This window comes from Marmota flaviventris, chromosome X (genome assembly GCF_047511675.1).
Source record: "Marmota flaviventris isolate mMarFla1 chromosome X, mMarFla1.hap1, whole genome shotgun sequence".
Lineage (NCBI taxonomy): Eukaryota > Metazoa > Chordata > Mammalia > Rodentia > Sciuridae > Marmota > Marmota flaviventris.
The window spans coordinates 23,881,996-23,906,650 of NC_092518.1; the positions used below are offsets into that span (position 1 = coordinate 23,881,996).

The 24,655-nt window shown below is 37.9% G+C and overlaps 1 long non-coding RNA gene across 1 annotated transcript; it reads right to left on the reverse strand.

Moving 5' to 3' along the window:
* LOC114085999 (uncharacterized) lies at nucleotides 1-24,165 on the reverse strand. The gene is made up of 3 exons (XR_003581582.3): nucleotides 24,060-24,165; nucleotides 22,301-22,425; nucleotides 1-320 (listed from the first exon to the last, which is right to left on the reverse strand). It is a non-coding gene; the product is annotated as an uncharacterized lncRNA (long non-coding RNA).
* Between the last annotated feature and the right edge of the window lie 490 nt (nucleotides 24,166-24,655).

Below are 24,655 nucleotides of genomic sequence, written 5' to 3' on the forward strand. Positions count from 1 at the left end.
TGAGCTTAAGGAAACATGAAGAACACATGTTTATTATGTTTCAGTTTTGGAGGCCAGCAATCTGAAATTGGTTTTACTGGGCTAAAAATCAAGATGACATTTTGTTCTGGAAGCTGTAGGAAAGAATCTATTTCCTTCCCTTTTCTAGTTTCTGGAAGCTACCTGCATTCCTTGGCTCTTCACCACATTGATCTGATTTTTGTTTTTATCACCTTCTCAGACTCTTGCGAGGATCTCTGTGATTATACTGCACCCACCCAGATAATCCAGGATAATATAGCCATCTCAGATGCTTTCATTTAAGCAAAGTTCATTTTACCCTGCAAGATAATAAATACAAAGGTTTTTATAATTAGGACATGAACATCTTTGGGGAAACATTATTCAATCTATCACTGGAAAGTTGCTTAAGATGTATATACCTCAGTTTGTTCCATACATAAAAAGTGAACTGTAGTATCTGAGATAATTTTCATACATAAGTTAATTCAAGTAAAATATTTAGAGGGATGTTTGATACATAATGTGTTGGATTATTGTCCCCCTTTTTAGGACAACATGGGGTAACTTTAGGATTAGGAAGTGATACTACATCAGGGAAGTTCACACTTACTCTCTACCCCAAAACATTTGTGTACACATTTCTTGCCCCAGACTCAAATTACTGAATGAGTCACTTAATGCACAGTAGTAATATATATTGGCAATGTTAGTTCATTGTCCATTTCATTATTTGCCATTTCAATATTCAAGCTACTATTTTGGTTATTGCTATTGCTGCTTAGCAATCTTCCTGCTTAATGACCCCACCAACAGAAAAACTGTGCCTGAGTCCCCAGCTTAAGTTGCCAGGGCTACTTACAATTTTATTTTCTTCCCAATACCTGATGACTTCTTTATTTAATCAAGTGATGTTTGTTGATTATCTCCTCCAATGAGCATAAAAGACCCTTGTGGGTAAGGAATTCACTACTCTATCCAGCAATCAGTACAGTGTCTGACACATAGTAGGTACTCAAAAATATATTTTTCAGCCAACTGAAAGAGAGAAGGAGACTTCAGATCCTATACTCAACACAAAGGCCAAGAATTCCCACACAGTTATTGCTGCACTGACCCTGGAAGGAGGAAAGGCCTTGATAGAGTTTTCTGGAAGCCTATTTTGATACTCAGAATGCTACAAGCACTGCAGCAAAGTAACAAGAGAACTGGGTTAAACAGAACAGTCAAAGAACTGGCCTTGAATTTGGGATCTTCTATTCTAAAGATATATAGTCATCTAACTTGAGCCTTCTCATTTGTGAAATGGGGACAAAATTCTATAAGCCAACATTAATGTGTAGATGCTGTTCTAAACCCTAAAAGGGTTATTATATTTTTCCCTCAAGATATGACATTTACAGAAATGTTTGCTGGTCCTGCTACCACATTGGCATATAAAGTAATTTAAATTTCCAATCATTTACTTTCTAATGCTTTATTTAGGGTCAAAGCATTTAGCTTTTCATCTATGAAATTGGAAAAATAGTGCTTAAACTAGTTTTAATATGTGCACCTTAGCCCTATGTCTTTCAAAGGTTTTTCAAAAACACTCTCATCACATCAACTAAATTTTAAAATATCCCCAAAACTTAAATGCACTCTGTGTGAATTTAATCATTCCAACCTCACATATATTTGATGTTTTTGACTTTGAATTTCAGGCATTGTTTGAAATTGAACCCTAAGTGCAGTGCTGAGAAACATGAATTTGTAATATATTGGTTATTGTTCCTATTCTTTCCCAGGAGCAGAGTCTCCTGATTTTCTAATGTTTTTCTTGAAGTTGTGATCTGATCTTCTATTTGCAACTCTGAAGGACTTTTAGGCTCTTTGGATTGACTGTTTCTAAGGAGAGATTGCCTGTTTGTCCTTCACAAGTATTCATCCTTGGAAATGTCAGAAGAAAACTGACTTCATCTTTCCACTTTCCATTTTTTTTCCCTGAACAAATAGCTTCTGAGAAACAAAATCATCCAAACACCACCAGTGTAGACATTTGCAACAAATAGTGCCAGCCTGCTGGGTGCTACAGGATTTGCAAAGACATAACCTTCTAAGGCAGTCTTAGGCTTTTTCATTTGATTTGTTCCATGTGCTCAGACCATTGTGACAGACAGACAAAAGGACACTCATCAACTGAACCTGTCATGTGCTGAGATTGTCCACAACTGTAATTTGGATATTTACACTGACTCATTGTGTGATGACCTTGGCCAGTTGGACACCTGCTCTGTAGAATCCATTATCTGTTCCAACTCAGGGTGGGAGTAAAGCTGTTCTGCCTGCCTGAATGCAACTTTCAACTTCAAAGTAATGCAATTTTCACTAAAGGCTGTAGGAGTGAGGTACAGGTGGGGATAAAGTTGGGTAAAATTGTAAAATTGACCTTTGACAGCAAACTGCCCTTGACCTAGGAAGGTAAGATGATTGGAAATATGATATGAATTTTCAATATGGGCTTAAAGAAACTGGAATGCCATAGAAAACAGGTGACAGGGAGTACCAAGAGCAGCATAGTACCAATGCCTTCAGTAAACAAGCAACAGAAACTACCAATAGTGTTTTCCTTATTTTTCAAGGCAAATATTAGGTAAACACTGTTATAGACAAGTAGTAGCTGATGAAACCCAGGAGATAGTCTCCTTTCTTTCCTGCTCCAAGACTTAGAACCTTTAAAGCTATATTTATGGAAGAATCAATAGACTTGCTGATTCATGAAACCCTTAAAAAAGATCAAAACTTCCTTATTTCTTTCAGATAAGCTACAAAGAAGGAAATTGGCTGCCTTAGGGGTTACATAGTTAGAGAGCTGGAATTATGACTCTTGTACTCACTGTAATCCTGAAATGTTCTAAAATCAACTTGAAGATCAGTCAATCAACCAACTACTCCAATTGAAGGAAATATATCCAACAAATCAGTTTATTTTACTGAATCTATCAATTTTGAATCCATAGTAATATCAGAAGTCGACCAAATTATCTGATTAATAAATTCAACTGACTGGCAGGTTTAAAACATGTTGCCCCATTGATTTGACTGGTCACTATGAAAATCACTACTCTTTTGGTCCACAGTTTTTTCCTTAATGGTGATGTTGATTTTAGTCACAGGTGCTCTTTATATTGGGATCTGGGACTGTTATATTATCTCTCTCCTAGAAAAATTGCTTTCTTTTCCCTTCCAACTTTCTTTAGCAACTTACTCTTCACAATCATATCTGCATTGTGCATCATAGGGCATATTGAAGACACTCAACAAACACTTGCTGGGTGAAGCGGTGACTGAAAATTTCTTCCATTAATTTTTTTTGTTGCTCAGCCTTCAAATTTCCCCTGATTTTAACAGTTTTGTCAGCTCTCCCTTCTGTCAAGTACCAGCTATGTGTCTTAAACAGTCTCATTTTCAGTTTGACAGTCTTTAGCATGAGAGTAAATGCATTTTCTAGGTTTACTTCACAAAGCTGTTGATTGTGTGAAATTATGTTCTATATCTTTAAAAAACATTAACAGTAGCTCACAAATGTCAGGTATTGGAACTAGATCACAATTTCTCCTTAAGGAAACAGCACCAGACCTTGGGAAGTGATATATTTCCCAATTAAATTGAATTTGTGCATTCAACGTTCTCTGAGCACATACATTACAAATGAACTTGTGATAAGAGATCACCAATAATAAGTCATTCCGTCTAGAGTTAAATGCTTTTAACATTAGTAGTGGCATCAACTCACTTTCTCTGAATGCACAATGACAAACATATGAAAAAAGGTGAAGAATAGTAGGTGAATTTCTCTGTAGCAGGCAGGAGCTGTGGTACATGCCTGTAATCCCAGCAGCTTGGGAGGCTGAGGTAGGAGGATCACGAGTTCAAAGTCAGCCTCAGCAAAGGCGAGGTGCTAAGCAACCCAGTGAGATTCTGTCTCTAAATAAAATACAAAATAGGGCTGGGGATGTGGCTCAGTGGTTGAGTGCCCCTGAGTTCAATCCCCGGTACCGAAAAGAAAATTCTCTGTAGCAAAGCAAAGCACGGGTGATGAAGAAAATCAGAACCTTTATTTCTAAACTGATGTTTTTGCTATGGTGGGTGTAGCTGGGTTATAAAAAGAAGCTGCCTTTGGCTTGAATTCTTCGAAGCAGGGCATAGGATGAGGGCTGTTTGTACTTCCTTCAGAGATGACCCCAGGAAGCAACAATGAGGGTGCAAAAAATGTGAAATGGAAAATGTGTATGTCAATATTAGGGTGCATTACTGAGGTCACTGCTGTGAAAAACAGGGGGCAATTCCACCAGGATTTCCAGAGACACAAACAATGCCTCCCAGAATTTTCCACCCTGAAGAGATGGCAGCAGCATTTATTTATGGGTTTCCATCCCCCAAGTTTAAAGGTTGTCACTAAGTTTTCCTGATATTCATGATGTTGCAAAATACAGTCAACATGAAAAAAAAAATCATACTAGCATGATGGAACTGTCCACCTACCTGTACTAGAAATCAGAGGTATATACGGGCAAGAAGATACAGGCAGGGATCAGAAGCATCTGAGAAAGAAGCTCATGGGCCATCATTGTGAACTGCCTGCCACTTGATATGAAAGAGCTGGTTAAAATGATACAATAACTACCTAAGAACTCCTCTGCTGAGCTCGTTAATCTTTGAAATTTATGCTGTCATTAGTGCTAACATGTCAATTCCTTAGATAAGTAAGGTTTGTAGGGGAAGCAGGTTAAAGACATTTACCCAGCACTCTTGGGACTCTGTGTGTGTGTGTGTGTGTGTGTGTGTGTTTCTCTAGAAATTGCACAGTATAGGGGCTATTCCAGGGAATTAGCCAAAAGTGATCTGAAGTGTGCAAAGTTCAGGATGGTAGAATTTGTTTTACAGGTAAAGGGAAATTTCTATGACCTCCCTATAGCTGGAATTCTCATGGATGGAAATAAAGGTTCCATTAGGGCCAGACCCTAAAGATTGATTCAGTAGCCATTTGGCAACATTTGAAGTGAAGTTTCCACATGTAAGAGAGGACACATACAAACAAGAAATGAAACCTTTCTGAAGAATTCTGTTAAAATCTACCAAAAGTAGAAACAATGTGAATAAAATATAGATTGGTGTTTCTCTTCTATCTAGAACTGTATGTGAGAAGAAAGTAACTTGTGCTATTGGCATCCTTTAATTCTGTGGATAAAACTTTATCCCATACTTAATATCTTTTATTTCAGAGAGAAAAGATCATTCTAAATGGGTTTACATTGTTGGGCATCTGTTAAAAGTTCATTTAACATTCTTATTAACATTTTGCATTGATTTGCTAGGTATCCTTTTAAAGTTCTTTGATTAAGGGTCAGTAGAGCATAGTCTTTCACATTTCAAGGCCATTATGTTCTATTAAAGGGGTAAATTGTACAATGCATTATTTCTTGGCTGTATTTTATTAAAGTAAAACATATTCAGCTTTTCATTAGCAATTGGTCGATGACTTATAATGTAAAAGGGATGGGCAAAAAAGGGTTGCATACTTAGGTAAAATTCTAAGTATAGTCCTGGGAGCAAGGAGGAAGAAAAAATGCCCTTATAATTATTTTCATTTCTGTAAAGTTGTTAGTAATGTCTCCACAGTCAGTAAGTTGGTAATTTGTATCAACTGTCTATATATTTTTCTTGGTCAATCTAGCTAAAGTTTAAAAAAATTCTATTGTTCCTTTAAAGGAACCAACTTTTTGCTTTGTTGACTCTATGTGACTTTAAAATTCAAGAAATGGTGATTTGAAGGAAATTTTTATAGTACAGGTAGGCAAATTTACAGAGGTTTTTAAAATATGTTCTTAGGAGTACCAGGAAAATTCAAATGGTTTAAGTTAATGGTAATATCATTTCAAATTCTTCCTCCTCTCCTCTCTCTCCTCCTCCTTCAAAAGGACGGTGCTTGCAGTACAAATAAACACTTATGGTTGGAATTTTCTATTCTAGAACAACACAGAGAAAATATTTGGGAAATACTTGGGAAACAGTATACTATCTATGCTCCAGGACATATATCATATTTTACCACAGAGGGGAATTTTTTACCCTTATGTTGCACACTTATGACAAAACAGTGGTGATCATTATATTTGCAGGGTTGATGAAGCCATTATATTTAAAACGGTTCATTAAGATTTTCTCTCTGTAATAGAAATCCAGAAAACATTCTTACAAATTTCTATAGGGATAGAAAGGAGGTTACAAAGCAGTAATATTTCCAAATAATATTTGGTTATTTCAAAATTTTAGATCTACCATCAATGTATTTATCACCAAAATCTACAGTCAAGAGGAGAAAAAGAAAAGACAAAAGGAAGGAAAGCAGGCAGGCAGGCAATCTTAAAGGAAAATTCTAAGAATAAATTACACAGAAGTTTTTGATTTGTTAAAATAAGTGTTTTACATCCCTAGTCAACTATGAAAAATATATCAAGGTGTATTATTGGGGTTTTATTTAAGTGTTTCTTATTCAATATGAGCATATGAGCTGTTAAAGCCTAATGAGGCAAAAATCACCAGAGACAGACCTATAGTCTGGCAAAACCATATTTATTTCCTCACTATAGTGAGAAAGGCACAACCTAGAGGGAGTGTGAATTTCTGCTGTCAACTTTAAGAAGGGAGGAAGCATCTTTTGTCAGGTTTGAATTCCTGATGAAGGATTCTGTGGTGGGTCTCAGATTAATGAGGATGTATTCCAGACTGGTCGGTATTTTTGAGGTGATATCAAAAGAAGCAGGGATTATTACATAGGGGTTTGAGTATTCTCCAAAATAAAGGATAGTTTAGCATTTGGATGCTGTCAATAACAAAAGAGAAAAACAAAGTGTACCTGGATGCATCATTAGTAAGAAAGCAATATGCAATCAAACTGGGGCAGGAAGAGGGGAGGATGGGTGTTAATGGTTTTCAAAAACTGCTTCAAAGCTTTGAGTGAATAGGTGTTTCCTGTAAAATTTCCAACTGATATTCAGCATCTGTCCTCCCAGCATGATTAATGACAGAGCTGCTCTCTTTCTGATTCAGTACAAGACACCTTTTTTTTTTTTTTTTTCATTGCCAGATGGGTTTTTAAGAACTTGTTTAGTTCTCAATCATATAAATCTTTAAAGGTACTACTCCTTAGGACAAAAGCAAAATGACAAAGTAATTTCAACTCTTTTGGTTGAATTTAAATTCTGTTTTAAAAATTGACTAAGTATTAAAAGTTTCTAGAATTTCTTTTTCTGCCTTGATCATTGACTCTTAGGAGACATAAAACACTAGAGTTAATTAGCTTTGCCTACAGCAGTTATGTCATATATTTTAAAAAATATTTCACTACTAAAGCAGTAGTTTCATGCAAAGAATTATAAATAAATAGATAGATAAATTGGCCCATGGCATCTGAAACTCTGTGAGGGCAAGGATCTTGTTTTATTCACAGTTGTACCCCTCAGAGCTTAGCACAAGTCCTTATATAGATGAGTCTTAATAAATATTTGTTAGATTGAATCCTATTTGAAAAAGAACTTTGTGAACACTATATAAAATATTGACTATAAGATGAGAAAGAGAGAAATGTTGATCTTAACTGTACCTGGAAGTATGTATGTCATTTTAATGCTTTCCCAATGGCCAGGGGATAATCAATCACAAGAGACACAACCATGCTCTTTACTTCAAAGGAAAAGTGTGTCTTCACACAGATTTAGTGAAATAATGCCCTATCTTTTATAGAATGCCATAAAATTATGTTTTAGCCATCTCTTATTTTTTCACCAATCTAAAATTTATTAAATAAAAAAGTACCTACCAAACTGTAGAATCATAATGTTATTCATTCTTATCACACAATTATAGTTATAATAACTATATCCAAACTATAAATCAGTATTTATTATATAAACATAAAGCTTCCTATCATAGAGGCTTGAAAATGATCAAATCTATTAGTAATGATGATGACCTTTGTTTTTTTTAATATTATTTCAGCTGTAGATGGACACAATATCTTCATTTCTATTTATTTATTTTTTATGTGGTGCTGGGGATCAAACCCAGGGCCTTACACGTGTGAGGCAAGTGCTCTACTACTGAGCTACAACCCAAGCCTGACAACCTTTGTTTTTATTCCCTCTTTGAAAAACTATGACTAGGATCTGCAGAACATTAAGAGTCTGTATTTAATGTATAGCTAATTAAAACAAATAAATATTATTTTAAAAACAGTCTGTATTTTTTAAATTTCATTTTAAAAAATACATTTGTCTTCAAGGTGGGGGTGGATCCCCTAAAATTCAAAGAAGAGCAGGGAGAGATGGGGAGGGAGGGAGGAAGGGCTGGGGAGTGACATTGGCCAAATTACATTGTTGCATTGTGTGCATGTATGAATATCTAAAATAAACCTCATCATTATGTACAACTATGATACACAAATAAAAACGTGAAAAAATGTTTGTCTTCAAACCTACTTGTTTAAATAGTGGAAAATGCTTTGTTCATATTCACACTGTAAATAGCACATGTATATTTTGATTCATGCTGACAGAATATTAGACAGTTTCCTAATGGCATATCCAATAAGAGTATAGAAAGCACTATGAGAGTTCAAGCAATCCAGAGATCTTTTTGGTCTAGGGACACTGGATATGAGTTAGTTAATAGAGGCTGAGTATTGAGGAAGATAATACTCTTTTTTTTGGGGGGGGGGAATTGGCAATTTAATAAAAATTTGAGCAAAAAACAGTAGCTCGTCAGCCCCCCCTTTTTAAATTTTTTATTTGTTTTAATTAGTTATACATGACAATAGAATGCAATTATGCACTTTGATATATCATACATAGATGGGATATAATTTCTCATTTTTCTGAGTGCACATGTTGCAGAATCATATTGGTCATGCAGTCATATATATACATACAATAATAATGTCTGTTTCATTCTACTATCTTTCCTATCCCCACATCTCCTCCCCTTCTCTCCCATCACTTCCCTCTACCTAATCTAAGGTAATGCTATTCTTCCCTAGTGCCTCCCCCACCTTATTGTGAATTAACATCCGCATATTAGAGAAAATATTCTGCCTTTGGTTTTGTGGGATTGGCTTATTTCTCTTAGGAAGGGGATGATGTGAATAATGGATGGAGAAGAGAAAATCCTCTAGGAATTTCAAATCATACAGTTTAGAGCAGAGTGAGTTTTAAGGTTAATTTGGGTCAGATATGATAAAAGGCAATTTTAATTTGGGTTTTCCTCAAAGTTGATCCTGAGAGAGGGATTTGGGTATAGATAGTTGTGTCCATTGATGAGCACATGGGACCCAAACCCTTTTCCTGTAGGAAAAGTCCAGCAAATTATGTGAAACTGAGTGCCCAATTATTCCACTGAAAGATGAAAAGGCTGAGGTATTAGTCTTCCAAGTCTCGTTTCCTGTTGGTTGAGGCTTAAGCAATAAGCAGGGTCCCAGATTGCTGGAGAAATCCCTCAGATAAAGATGACAAAACAGTGTGCTTGAGATGACAATTTGACAACAGGCTGGGAACTGTCTCCACATGCACATTAGGTGAACTCTGGTGAGCTGAGAGAGTATGGAAGGGGCATCAATAGACTCTTTCACAAAAGTCTTTAATGCCAAGCTGAGAATTTTCCATTAGATGATGCAACTATTGAAGCTAACTGAGAAAATGTCATGAACACAATAGTACTGCAATGATACATAGCAGACACCATTCTTCTAATATAGCTTCCAGGACATTGAAGGATAAATACTAGAGAGCAGAGTGACCAGATAAGGAACTCTTGATATAATTTATGCAATAGGTAATCAGGAATTACTTATGCGGTGGTTGTAGTATAAAGTGGAAATGGAGAGAAGAAATGTTCTGGAAATGGTTTCAAGAAAATCTGTGAAATGATCATTTGTGGGATCATGGGTAAGAAGGCTGAGAATAGGAAGTCAGAAACTTTCTGTCAGAAGTAAATAACTTGGGCTGCAGTTGTAGACTGTTTTTGCCTCATATGTGTGAGGCATGGGGTTCAATCCTCAGTACCACATAAAAAACAAATAAATAAAGGTATTGTGCCTATCTACAACTAAAAATATTTTTAAAAAGAAATGAATAACTTAAGCTGAGTGCAGTGGTACTTGACTGTAATCCCAGCAACCAGGGAGGCTGAGACAGGGTTTGAGGCCAACCTGGGCAACTTAGCAAGGTCCTGTTTCAAAATAAAAATTTAAAAAAAGGACTAGGGATGTAGGTCGGTGATAGAGTGCCTCTGGGTTGGATCACTAGTACCCTCCCTGCAAAATAACAAAGTAAGTAACTTAAAATCTTTTGAGTCTAGTTTTCTATCTAGAGATTCATAAGAAGCCAGAGAATATGCATCTTGGGGAGGGTTGTGCAAAGAAATGATGAAATCAGAATTTTTTTTCCTTGGCACTGGGGATTGAACCCAAGGGTGCTTAACCATTGGGGTTTATCTCCAGTTATGGTTTTTTGTTTTTTTAATTTTGAGACAGGGTCTTGCTAAAATGCCAAGGCTGACCTTGAACTTGCAATCCTTCCTCAGCTTCCCCAAACATTGGATTTACAGACCTGCAACACTATGCCCAGCTACAAAATTAAATTTTATCCCGTCAGTCCTGAAGTATAAGGATAGGAACATGTATCTGATTGCCTTCAGTCTCATTTCTGCATCTCAGACAGATTCTAGTATGCTTCTCAATTTGGGCTATGCGTTAGAATCACCTGAGGGGGATTGTAGGTATCCTGATAACCAGGACTCTTCCCAGGACAATTAAATCAGACTCTTCAGGGATGGCATCCAGGCTACAGTGATTTCTTAAGCTCTCTGGGTGATTAAAATGTATGGCCATAATTTAGAACCATTGAGTTTTATCCAAAAATTACTTAGGTTCCACTTTAACACTCAACATCATCAGTTTCAACTTTGTCTTAGTGTTGTTTTTCTTTTTTTTATTAGTATTCCCTGGAAACAATTATCTTTCTTATTCAACCACTGTGGTAACTGTATCATGTGGCATTAATAACTTCCTGAGCACCCAAATGCTCTATTTTTGCCAACTTTCTCTAGCCTTGACCACTATCTGAACTTTAGTTCTGCAGTTAAAATCTTGTTGGTAGGAGTCTCTGATGCCAATAGCCTGCTAGTTTGAATGTCTTCATGATAGTCCTATGTCCAATTCCTTTCCATAGGACAGCTTCTAATGAAGCCTAATGCAGCCTTATTCCTTCAAAGTTCACAGCTAAAGTAAAGTTTGTTTCTGTTGATGCATGCATATATTTCTTTCTATCAAGTTGTAAGAACACATTATGTTTCCCTTTTCTGGCAGAGCGGAGTAAAACTTTGGTTTAGATTTTTGAAAATGTGAAATTAAAATTTGTGGAGTATTTGCTATCAAGAATTTGAATTAACTTGTCAAGATAGCTATCATTTCCAGCCTGATCCTCCACTGGAACAGAAAATCTTGGACCCAAAGGATATATCCTCTCACACCTTCATATCCATGTCTCTTTTCTGTGTGTGTTTATATATATATCAAACTTGCCTCTTCCCTCTAGCTTCAGAGTATGAAGTGTTTCTCACTTTCCTTAATTTAGTGCATACCCTTGTACTATGGATTTCATATTTTGCTCTTCCTCAGTGATCTTGTTTCATTAATTCATTTTCCCTTCTATTATTTAGATTTCTAAAAAGGTTATTTATATTCTCCATCTTTAACACAAACAATCAAAAGGCAAATGAAAATCTCTCCTTTGGCACTATGTTTTCCTAAAAAACAAAATTACACTTTCTCCTTCTCTTCTTTGCAAAAATAGTAAAAGAGTAGGCTATAGTCAATTCACTTCTTTAACATATTACAGTCTGACTTATGGCAACTCTTTCTGAAATTGTTATTGCAGAGATCTCCAGTGATCTTTCAGTAGCTAACACAAAATAAATGTTTTTGTGAGTTGTGTAACTTGTACTTACTACATCTAATAATTTCACTTACTCTCCTCTTTATACCACTTCTCCATCAATATGAAGTGACATCATTCTCTCCAGTCACTCTACTCCCTCTGTTATTATCCTTCCTATTCCTAACTCTCTCCATTCTTGATTTAAACATTCCTTTTCACTATGATCCAAATTTTCACACTATTCTCAATTTTATATATTCTCCATTCATTAATTCTTACAGACTGTTGATTCCAAGGTCTTTAAATCACAAATAAATCTCTTGTCTAAATTCTAGACCTGTATTTTTAAGTTCCCTCTTCATATGCTATAAATATCTCAAATTCAACCCATTACTTTCCAATGTCGCCTCTACCATGCTACTGAATCTCTTAGGGAAAGCTCTCCAACATTCTAGATAAAAATCTAATTGACATCTCCTCCTTATTACTTCCAGGCTTTTGTATTCTCCCATTATATTCTTTTCTGTCCCCACCTGAAAATTTCACTTCTTTCTTTTACATACTTCTTTTCTAACTTGCTTCTGAGTTATAGTTTTTCCACTATATTTGGTCCTAGTGCAGTTACTATTTGTGTTATTATCTACTGAGGAGAATGTATACACTGGTATGGTAGAGGAGAAGCAAGTGTATTGGGAAGAAAGTTGCATTTGAATATAATAGTCAAGAAAGAATGTTGCTGGCATGACACATGGTGAAAAGATGTAGAGTCTTTCTGTTCAGATTTAGTTATAAGTGGGAACACTTTGAACCAAGTGTGATGACAAGGTCACTGCTTTTAAACATCAAGGTTTTCTGAAACACACTGAGTCACAACTGTTGAGAGAAGATTGGGATGACAACCAAAAGTATTTTGTCATTTATTCATGATCTACTTAAAGGCAGAACTCACTCTTTCATCTCTAAATTTCCAACATCTAGCACACTACCTGATCATTAGAAAAACTTTTAAAAATATTTCAAAAGTGAATGATTCAAAAGCCCTCAGAGGTCAGTTAATAAAACTTTGGTGCCTTTTTTTCCTAGACAGCCTTTAGAAACTGAGAGACAAAAGCAGAGAAACAAGGTCATAGAAACATTAAATGGTTGATGATTTGCAAGGTAGGCCCAACAAAAGGTGAAACAATTAGAACTAAAAGGGACTTTTAAAAATAAGTTTGGGTTACAAAAGCAGTATGGAGATTCCTCAGAAAAGTTGGAATGGAACCATTAATTGACCTAGTTATCCCACTCCTTGATATATACAAATATGACTTAAAATCAACATACTATAGTAATGCAGCCACATCAATGTTTATAGGAGCTCAATTCACAATAGCCAAGCTATGGAACCAACCTACGTGCCCTTCAACAAATGAATGTATAAAGAAAATGTGGGCGACTGACCGCAGCTCATTCAGCCATAGAACAGGTAATTTCAGGCTGCAATTCGCCTGCGGCTTGCAGACAGATTGCTAGGGCTCAGCGCCTGGGTGCTTCTTAGAACCTGATCTTATCGGAGCGAACACCGAGCGCGGGGTGGCCGAGTTCCAGCTCCCGGAACCGTCCCGGAACCGCCCTGGCCCAGGGCTGCTGAGCCTGCGGAGGCTGCTTGTTGGACCCTGCTCCTACCAGAGCATACAACAAGCACTAAGCAGCCGAATTACGGCTCCCGGAACTGAGCCCGCGGGGACTGCTTCTTGGAGCTTACATCTATAGGAGCTTACACCGAGCACGGAGCGGCCGAGTTCCGGCTCCCGGAACTTCCCTGGCCCGGGGCTAGGAGCCCGCCGAAACTGCTTCTCGGTCGTTTCCTGCTGAGGGCCGGTCAGGACTCACCCGGTGCTTTGGTTGCCCGGCAAGGGGAACGAAATGCTGCCATTCGCATAGGATACCAACATGGCAGAGATCTGATGTCTGCAGAAAGCGGCGGAGGAGGGAACTTCATCAATACCAGTGGTGACATAAGCAGTTGGTCTCCTGGTAGGGGGGGTGAGGCACAGTCACCCGAGTCTCCTCAATTTGTCGTCGAGCCAGAGGGAAGGAGCCGGGCCGCCGCCAGCGCCCGGAGCAGGCCCAGCGGCTCGCCAGCGTGGTGACCGCGTGACCCCAATTGGAGAGGGGGCGGAGCGGAGCCGCCACCCGCAACCGCAAGGTGGGCAGACCTGCGACCCAGTGGTACATGGGCGTGGTAGGAGGGGCAGGGCAGAGCCGCGGTTCGCGCTGTGACGAATGAGCGTGCAAGGTAAACAGACTTGTGACAGCCTGGCGGGTCAGGCCCAGTGGCCTCCCAGTGTGGTACACACGTCACCCCAACTGGAGTAGGGGCAGAGCAGATCCTTCTCCCACGCCCGGATCAGGCCCTGCCGGTGTGGTGGTCATGTGACCCCAATCGGAGTGGGGGCGGAGCGGAACCGCCACCCGTGCCCGCAGGGTGAGCAGACCAGTGATCAACCTGCAGATCAGGCCCAGGGGTCCGCAGGCGTGGTAGGAGGGGCAGGGCAGATCCGCCGCCCGCGCCTCCAAGGTAGGCAGACCTACAACAGACCGGCGGATCAGGCCCAGGAGCCTGCCGGCGTGGTACAAACACCACCCTAATTGGAGTAGTGGCAGAGCAGAGTCGCCGCCCGTGCCAGGAACAGGCCCAGTGTCCTGCAGGCGGGGTAGTCACGACACCCCAATTGGAGTAGGGGCAGAGCAGAGCCTCCACCCGTGCCCGAAAGGTGGGCAGATCTGCGACCGACCAGCGGGACAGGCCCAGTGGCCTGCCGGTACGACAGACACGTCACCCCATTTGCAGTAGGGGCAGAGTAGAGCCGCCGCCCGCGCCTGCAGGGTAGGCAAACCTGCAACCGACCGGCGGATCAGGCCCGGTGGCCTGCCGGCGTGGTACACTCGTCACCCCAATTGGAGTAGGGGCAGAACAGAGCCGCCGCCAGCTCCCAGAACAGCCCCAGTGACCTGCCGGCGTGGTAGCCACGACACGCCAATTGGAATAAGGAGAGAGCAGAGCCGCCGCCCGCACCTGCAGGAAAGATACGCAAGCAGTATGAAAAGACAAGGAAAGAAAGGACCACAAGCAATGCAGGTCAACGCAACTTTAGAAGAGGTAAAAGCTGCAGCAGATGGAATGTCAGATAAAGAATTCAGGATATACATGCTTCAGATGATCTGGAGTATCAAGGAAGACATTAAACAGCAAAATCAGACAATGAAAGATCACTTCGACAACGAATTACGCAAACAAATCCAGGAAGCAAATGATCAACTATACAGGGAGATAGAGGTTATAAAAAACAAACAAACAGAAATCCTAGAAATGCAGGAAGCAATAAACCAACTTAAAAACTCAATGGAGAATACTACCAGCAGAGTAGAACACTTAGAAGATAGAACATCAGACAATGAAGACAAAGTATTTCAACTGGAAAAGAACATAGACAGCTCAGCAAGACTGTTAAGAAACCATGAGCAGAACATCCAAGAAATATGGGATAACATTAAGAGACCAAACTTAAGAGTCATTGGGATACAGGAAGGTACAGAGCTCCAAACCAAAGGAATGAGAAGTCTATTCAATGAAATAATACAAGAAAACTTCCCAGACTTGAAGAATGAGACAGAATCCCAAATCCTAGAAGCCTACAGGACGCCGAATGTGCAAAATCATAAGAGATCCACACCTAGACACATTATAATGAAGATGCCCAACATACAGAATAAGGAGAGAATTTTAAAAGCTACAAGAGAAAGGAAGCAGATCACATTTAGGGGTAAGCCAATCAGGATAACAGCTGATCTTTCAACACAGACTCTGAAAGCTAGACGATCCTGGAATAACATATTTCAAACACTGAAAGAAAATGGGTTCCAACCAAGAATTGTGTATCCAGCGAAATTAAGCTTCAGGATGGAGGATGAAATTAAAACCTTCCACGATAAACAAAAGTTTAAAGAATTCGCAGCTAGAAAACCATCTCTTCAAAACATCCTCGCCAAAGCATTACAGGAAGAGGAAATGGAAAATAACAATGAAAACCAACAGTGGGAGGTAGGACAGTAAAGGGGGCGGGGAATAATCAAAGAGGAAAACAAACCATGTTTAGTAACAGAAATAAACAAATATGGCTGGAAGAACAACCCATATCTCAATAATAACCCTAAATGTTAATGGCTTAAACTCACCAATTAAGAGACACAGGCTAGTAGAATGGATCACAAAACAAGACCCAACAATATGCTGCCTACAGGAGACGCATTTGATAGGAAAGGACATACATAGGCTGAAGGTGAAAGGTTGGGAAAAATCATATCACTCATATGGACTTCGGAAACAAGCAGGAGTGTCCATACTCATATCAAATAAAATAGATTTCAAGCCAAAGTTAATCAAAAGAGATAAAGAGGGACACTACATACTGCTTAAGGGAACCATACACCAACAAGACATAACAATCATAAATATTTATGCCCCAAACAATGGTGCAGCTATGTTCATCAAACAAACTCTTCTCAAGTTCAAGAGTCTAATAGACCACCATACCATAATCATGGGAGACTTCAACACACCTCTCTCACCACTGGACAGATCTTCCAAACAAAAGTTGAATAAGGAAACTATAGAACTCAATAACACTATTAATAACCTAGACCTAATTGACATATATAGAATATACCACCCAACATCAAGCAGTTACACTTTTTTCTCAGCAGCACATGGATCCTTCTCAAAAATAGATCATATATTATGTCACAGGGCAACTCTTAGACAATATAAAGGAGTAGAGATAATATCATGCATCTTATCTGATCATAATGGAATGAAACTGAAAATCAACGATAAAAGAAGGAAGGAAAAAGCATACATCACTTGGAGAATGAACAATAGGTTACTGAATGATCAATGGGTTATAGAAGACATCAAGAAGGAAATCAAAAAATTCTTAGAGATAAATGAAAACACAGACACAACATATCGGAATCTATGGGACACATTGAAAGCAGTTCTAAGAGGAAAATTCATTGCTTGGAGTTCATTCCTTAAAAAAAGAAAAAACCAACAAATAAATGATCTCATACTTCATCTCAAAATCCTTGAAAAAGAAGAGCAAAACAACAGCAAAAGAAGTAGAAGGCAAGAAATAATTAAAATCAGAGCTGAAATTAATGAAATCGAAACAAAGGAAACAATTGAAAAAATTGACAAAACTAAAAGTTGGTTCATTGAAAAAATAAACAAAATCGACAGACCCTTAGCGATGCTAGCAAAGAGAAGAAGAGAGAGAACTCAAATTACTAGCATACGGGATGAAAAAGGCAATATCACAACAGACACTTCAGAAATACAGAAGATAATCAAAAACTATTTTGAATCCTTATACTCCAATAAATTAGAAGATAGTGAAGGCATAGATAAATTTCTTAAGTCATATGATCTGCCCAGATTGAGTCAGGAGGATATAGAAAACCTAAACAGACCAATATCAATTGAGGAAATAGAAGAAACCATAAAAAGACTACCAACTAAGAAAAGCCCAGGTCCAGATGGGTATACAGCAGAATTTTACAAAACCTTTAAAGAAGAACTAATACCAATACTTTTCAAGCTACTTCAGGAAATAGAAAAGGAGGGAGAACTTCCAAATTCATTCTATGAGGCCAACATCACCCTGATACCTAAACCAGACAAAGACACTTCAAAGAAAGAAAACTACAGACCAATATCTCTAATGAACCTAGATGCAAAAATCCTCAATAAAATTCTGGCGAATCGGATACAAAAACATATCAAAAAAATTGTACACCATGATCAAGTAGGATTCATCCCTGGGATGCAAGGCTGGTTCAATATACGGAAATCAATAAATGTTATTCACCACATCAATAGACTTAAAAATAAGAACCATATGATCATCTCGATAGATGCGGAAAAAGCATTTGACAAAGTACAGCATCCCTTTATGTTCAAAACTCTAGAAAAACTAGGGATAACAGGAACATACCTCAATATTGTAAAAGCAATCTATGCTAAGCCTCAGGCTAGCATCATTCTGAATGGAGAAAAAGTGAAGGCATTCCCTCTAAAATCTGGAACTAGACAGGGATGCCCTCTCTCTCCACTTCTGTTCAACATAGTTCTCGAAACACTGGCCAGAGCAATTAGACAGACGAAAGAAATTAAAGGCATAAAAATAGGAAAAGAAGAACTTAAATTATCACTATTTGCAGATGATATGATTCTATACCTAGCAGACCCAAAAGGCTCTACAAAGAAACTATTAGAGCTAATAAATGAATTCAGCAAAGTGGCAGGATATAAAATCAACACGCATAAATCAAAGGCATTCCTGTATATCAGCGACAAATCCTCTGAAATGGAAATGAGGACAACCACTCCATTCACAATATCTTCAAAAAAAATAAAATACTTGGGAATCAACCTAACAAAAGAGGTGAAAGACTTATACAATGAAAACTACAGAACCCTAAAGAGAGAAATAGAAGAAGATCTTAGAAGATGGAAAAATATACCCTGTTCATGGATAGGCAGAACTAACATCATCAAAATGGCGATATTACCAAAAGTTCTCTATAGGTTTAATGCAATGCCAATCAAAATCGCAACGGCATTTCTTGTAGAAATAGAGAAAGCAATCATGAAATTCATATGGAAAAATAAAAGACCCAGAATAGCAAAAACAATGCTAAGCAGGAAGTGTGAATCAGACGGTATAGCGATACCAGACTTCAAACTATACTACAGAGCAATAGTAACAAAAACAGCATGGTACTGGTACCAAAACAGGCGGGTGGACCAATGGTACAGAATAGAGGACACAGAAACCAATCCACAAAACTACAACTATCTTATATTTGATAAAGGGGCTAAAAGCATGCAATGGAGGAAGGATAGCATCTTCAACAAATGGTGCTGGGAAAACTGGAAATCTATATGCAACAAAATGAAACTGAATCCCTTTCTCTCGCCATGCACAAAAGTGAATTCAAAATGGATCAAGGAGCTTGATATCAAATCAGAGACACGCCGTCTGATAGAAGAAAAAGTTGGCTATGATCTACAGTCGGTGGGGTCGGGCTCCAAATTCCTCAATAGGACACCCATAGCACAAAAGTTAATAACTAGAATCAACAAATGGGACTTACTCAAACTAAAAAGTTTTTTCTCAGCAAAAGAAACAATAAGAGAGGTAAATAGGGAGCCTACACCCTGGGAACAAATCTTTACTCCTCACACTTCAGATAGAGCCCTAATATCCAGAGTATACAAAGAACTCAAAAAATTAGACAATAAGAAAACAAACAACCCAATCAACAAATGGGCCAAGGACCTGAACAGACACTTCTCAGAGGAGGACATACAGTCAATCAACAAGTACATGAAAAAATGCTCAACATCTCTAGCTGTCAGAGAAATGCAAATCAAAACCACCCTAAGATACCATCTCACTCCAGTAAGATTGGCAGCTATTAGGAAGTCAAACAACAACAAGTGCTGGCGAGGATGTGGGGAAAAGGGTACACTTGTACATTGCTGGTGGGACTGCAGATTGGTGCAGCCAATTTGGAAAGCAGTATGGAGATTTCTTGGAAAGCTGGGAATGGAGCCACCATTTGACCCAGCTATTCCCCTTCTTGGTCTATTCCCTAAAGACCTAAAAAGAGCATGCTACAGGGACACTGCTACATCGATGTTCATAGCAGCACAGTTCACAATAGCAAGACTGTGGAACCAACCTAGATGCCCTTCAATAGACGAATGGATAAAAAAAATGTGGCATTTATACACAATGGAGTATTACTCTGCATTAAAAAATGACAAAATCATAGAATTTACAGGGAAATGGATGGCATTAGAGCAGATTATGCTAAGTGAAGCTAGCCAATCCCTAAAAAACAAATGCCAAATGTCTTCTTTGATATAAGGAGAGTAACTAAGAACAGTGTAGGGACGAAGAGCAGGAGAAGAAGATTAACATTTAACAGGGATGAGAGGTGGGAGGGAAAGGGAGAGAGAAGGAAAATTGCATGGTAATGGAAGGAGACCCTCAGGGTTATACAGTGGAGGAGGTAGAGAGAGAGGAGGGGAGGGGAGGGGAGAGGTAGGGAGGGGGGAGGGTGGAGGATGGGAAAGGCAGTGGAGCACAACAGACACTAGTATGGCAATTTGTAAATCAATGGATGTGTAACTGATGTGATTCTGCAATTTGTGTATGGGGTGAAGGTGGGAGTTCATAACCCACTTGAATCAAAGTGTGGAATATGATATGTCAAGAAATTTGTAATGTTTTGAACAACCCACAATAAAAAATTAAAAAAAAAATAAAAAATAAAAATAATACACAGGAAAAAAAAAAGAAAATGTGGTACATATACACAATGGAATATTACTCGGCCATGAAGAAGAATGAAATTATGGCATTTGCCAGTAACTGGATGGAACTAAAGACCATTATGCTAAGTGAAATAAGCCAATCCTAAAAAACCAAAGGCTAAATGTGTTTTTCTGATATGTGGATGCTAACACACAATGGGGGGGTTGAGAATAGAAGTTCATTGGATTAGACAAAGGGAAATAAAGGAAAGGGGGGTAGGAATAGGAAAGACAGTAGAATGAAGTGGGAATAACTTTCCTATGTTCACATATGAATACACGACCAGTGTAACTCCACATCATGTACAACCACAGAATAGGAAGTTATACTCCATGTATATATAATATATCAAAATGCATTCTACAGTCAAGTATAACTATAAAGAGAAAATTTTTAAAAGAATTGAAAAAAAAAAGTTGGGTTCCAGGGATAGAAGAAAAACACATTTGGTAGGGACATGGCTGGGAGAAGTAGGAGAGTGGGGAAGGGGAAATTCAGAGTTTCCAGTCTTGGATAAGGAGTTCTACTGAATGATAAGCCTGAATTTGTGATGATTCCAGCATCAATTAAAATTATGTGAAGATGAGATAGAGCAAAAAATCTATGATATGTAGTTGTTAGTGAAAATATAGAAACAAAGATAAAGATGATTACTGTGATTCATGTGCTAAACACAGTGACAGAAGTTTCTATCCCAGAAAGGTAATATGAAACCATGATAAGGATGCAGACTGAATTCAGAAGTGGGGAGTAATTCACACTTCTATTGCTTCCCAGTCATATGATCTTTTTTTTTTTAAATTTTTTTAAGAGAGAGTGAGAGATGGAGGGAGAGAGAGAGAGAGAGAGAGAGAGAGAGAGAGAGAGAGAGAGAATTTTTTTTTAATATTTATTTTTTAGTTTTCGGCGGACACAACATCTTTGTTTGTATGTGGTGCTGAGGATCGAACCCAGGCCGCACGCATGCCAGGCGAGCGCGCTACCGCTTGAGCCACATCCCCAGCCCCCCAGTCATATGATCTTAAACAAAAGTAACCTTGGGGAAATTACTTGACCTAACCAAGCATGAATCTCACAATCTATAAGAAAACTGCAATATTATCAGATACATAAAGATTGTTATATGGATTAAATGAGATAACACTTAGCACATGATGGCTGACTTAGAGTAAGCCCTCAGTAAATGTTAAGTGAAATGTGTGTGTATTTGTGTGTGTGTGTGTGTGTGTGTGTGTGTGTGTGAGAGAGAGAGAGAGAGAGAGAGAGAGAGAGAGAGAGAGAGAGTTTGCATGGCTTGATTTTCAAATGTTGAAATGTAACAGTAGGTATTGAGATTCATTTGAGTCATTGGGTACACATAAATTCTTCCCATGGAGCTGAACAAAATCTATCAATGTGATCATAAAACTCCTTCTAGTAATCTTTGAGGAGTAACTTAATTCAGTCTGGATTGTATAGAAAATATATTCTAAGGCAACTGTTTGTTGCTAATAATTTATTGAGGCATACAATCTCAAGAACCAAAAGTTAGAGAAAGGGGTAGTAAGGCAGAGAATGAAAACATAGATATGTCTGTTTCTTAGCAGGCTATGGCTTCATAGGTTATCTGTCTTATCTTGCCAGGTGGCTTAAGAGCAGTATTGCTTTAGACTCAAGCACCTAGGGGGGTTGCCTTGAGTCATGCATCTCTCTCTCTCTCTCTCTCTCTCTCTCTCTCTCACACACACACACACACACACACACACACACACCCTTAAAGAACATGTGGACCTCTGTACCTCTATCCCTGGAGATAAAGTACTCAGAATTTCTGGCACAGCCCCAGCCTGTATTAAAAACATCTGTTTTCATGACTAACACCATCCAAGTCCCAGCGAATTATCTTTCAACATTTCTTACCTTTATACTCTCTAAATGCCACTATTGGTTATCCCAACGCCATTATTAGAGATGGAGTTGTGTCTTGCTTCAGACTTCAGGAAAGATTTGAGTGATGAAAGAACTTAGGTAAGAAATTCTCTCAGCTACAATGAAATAGATTATTGCATTTCAGAATATAATTTATTCAATAGGTGACTATTGTTATGTTCCTCATTTTTATTTTTATTCCAATTGTGGATCTGTAGATACTTATGAATTAGCACATATCCCCAAGGGAACATTTTACAATACTAAACAAGTCATGTTACATTTAAATTCTATACATATAAATATAGATATAATGTGTAATGAACTCTGATACTATTTTTGGAAAGACAACTAAATGAACATTGAATGTTAGGAACACAAATAGTTTTAATGAAGATATTTCATAATATCTAATTGATATTTCTTTTTTCTTTGGAGAGAGAGAGAGAGAGAAAGAGAATTTTTTTAATATTTATTTTTTAGTTTTCGGCAGACACGACATCTTTGTTTGTATGTGGTGCTGAGGATCGAACCTGGGCATGCCAGGCGAGCATGCTACCACTTGAGCCACATCCCCAACACCTCTAATTGATATTTCTAAAACTTCATAAAACATCAATTTTATTTAAACAGATTTCACTTCAAATTTTGACAGCAAATCTAATCCTCAAAGATAATTTTGAACATTGCAAAGAAAATAATTTTTGAAAATATATGAAACATAATTTATATTTTTGTTTTATATTTATCTTAATTAATATTTTGATAGAGATGCATAAAATAATTAGACTTTAAAAATAAGTATGTTTGTGGGGGCTGGAGATATAGCTCAGTTGGTACAGTACTTGCCTCACATGCACAAGGCCCTGGGTTCAATCCCCAGCACCACACACACACACACACACACACACACAAAAAAAAAAAAAATATATATATATATATATATATATATATATGTGTGTGTGTGTGTGTGTGTGTGTGTGTAATAAGAATTGTAATGCGTTCCACTGCTGTCGTGTATTTAAAAAAATAATAAAATCAATAAAAAATAATTAGTAATTTTACTTAGATGAAAGCAAACAATGTAATTTTGAGTAATTATATAATGTTTTATGAAAAATGCATGTGTTTATTTTATTATTTGCCCAAACATCACCAGCCCTGGGTATATACAATCAAAATTAAAATGTATCCTCTTTGATATTTTGTGGGCTTTTAGTCAGAGGAAAATAGTAGTCTTCCCTAAGTTGTTTTGTCATTATGATATAGGACATTTAGGTCCTATGTTTTTCAAGGTAGAATGATAGAAGATACACAACATCTATCATTCCTCTGCAGATGGTAATATCTGTTGCCTACTTTATAGTACTTCTCAGGGATCTACTATCCCTTAAGTGTCATATATACAAGATCATCCATCCTACATACTCCCCAAGGGGAAGCCCCTTGCCCCACCCCAGTGCTCATTAAGATGGTTTAGGATGTAGATATAAATGGGTATTTTACTGAAGAGTGGGATAGCTCTCTCAGATCACTGTAGTGCAGAAGGAAAAGAGTTTATGCCTTCATCCAACTCATCTTCCCTAGGGCCACAAAAAATGAGAGAGGCCTGATGAACATTCTTATTAACCTCACCTCTATCTATCACCTCTATCTTTTCATATTGTCTCATTCCAGAATTCCCCAGGAAACTTGAACCTTTTCCATATCAAGAAAGTGTTACATGCCTCAGACCTTTCTTGTCTCTTACCTTCCCCAGTATCTCAGCTTTAGAGAAGACATATGTTTCTGGTTCTGTGAAATGAATGACAGAAGCAGATGTCCCCATCCTCATCCGCTCCATGGAGCATCCTGCCAGTGAGAACTTCACAACTTACCTAAAAGGGAAGTTTCTCTCACAAGAAAAAACATTAATGTTTTGACCACCACACCCCCTCTTAAGAAAAAGGACAAGTATTTTAGGATAAAAACAAAATTTAGTTCCTTGACACCTGGAAGTCTTTTTTCCTTGATAACTATTGAGTAGTTCTAGTACCTGTTAATGCACAAATATCAACATCCTTTATGGAATTAAAGTAGTTTTTTTTTTCCATTCCCATTCCATGTTCTGCATTAATATAGTAACCATATGACCAAATACTTATTTTCCTAGTACAATAATTAAAACTACCTTCTTCTTGGAGCCTTGGGGAACCAGAAAGTATCAAAGTGATATAGAACAGAAAAGATGAAGCTGGGGCAAAGGCCCAATAAAACTATTTGTAAACTCCTATGTTCACCCTCAACCTGTGCACATATAGATCTGATGTTAAATACCATGTGCACCTGTATGGTGCACATGAGTGA